Genomic DNA, 1,076 nt, shown 5'->3' with positions numbered 1-1,076 from the left:
TTTTGCTGATTATTTAAATTCTAACTGTCTTTGATTTAAAGATTATGCGTCGCATCCGTTTTCAAACGCATTTGGAATGACTGATTTTATTTTCCATCCACATAAGTGGATCACTAACCACGGTAATCTGAGGATGAGAGGTTTTGGCGTCATTTCTACCACTATTCCATCCTTGGCCCCGAACAAGTGAAAAAACACCCACAGATGTAAGGGCGTGTGAGGCTGGCATGCTGTGTCCATCGGGTCACATGCATCCCCAACAAGTGGGATAATCCGGCTTTAGCACACCTCTCTGTGGACAATAATCTGCAGTCACTCAGATAAAGATGTAATCTTGAATGAGGTCCAAATGGATTGCAGGGGCTGTCGGTTTCATCGTGTTAGCCTCTTTTCAGAGAGCTCACAGCAGTTTCGCCTGTAATAAGAAAATCCTGTGTGTTTTAACTGGAAATGAACCTACTTCACTTGATATTTGTGATGTGATGATATATGTTCTTCCAAGCATTAGAACATAATACTGCCTGTATTCCAGTCAGTTTAACTGAGTAGCCTTGTAGTTAACAGTCTGAGCCTTAAATGAGGAGGACGCAGTCTATAATACTGTATGTGAACTAAAAGCTCTACATTCTGGCATCTACATGAGAAAACATTTAAATCTATTCCTATCCATCACACAAGGCATAAATATGATGCAGGCCACTTTTATATACATGAACAATATCTTGTTAAGTTTAATTATGGTTTTATTTTACCTTAGACATGTGATTTTCTTAATAACGCATGCCCCTTAGAAAAAATATAACAGAGCTTGTGGAAGAAATTGTTTTTTTTCATCTTTTGAATAGTAGCTCAGGAATTCGTGCATCTGTGACCACTAGGTGTCCTTAGAGCTCCATTGGCTCTCCCATGGAAACGCTGCTAATCAGTTCTTAGTGAATTTATCCACCTGCCCTGTGCTGCAGGTAGTACTCATCAGTCGAGGATGGGAACGTATGTATGCTTCAGATTTGTGTTTCATGTCGACGTAGTCTCTGCTGAAAATGCGAGGCAACAGCCAGCTCTCAGCAGCAAAAGTG

The sequence above is a fragment of the Scophthalmus maximus genome, chromosome 15 (assembly GCF_022379125.1).
Source record: "Scophthalmus maximus strain ysfricsl-2021 chromosome 15, ASM2237912v1, whole genome shotgun sequence".
Classification (NCBI taxonomy): Eukaryota; Metazoa; Chordata; class Actinopteri; order Pleuronectiformes; family Scophthalmidae; genus Scophthalmus; species Scophthalmus maximus.
Note: the sequence above shows the minus strand (reverse complement) of the source record.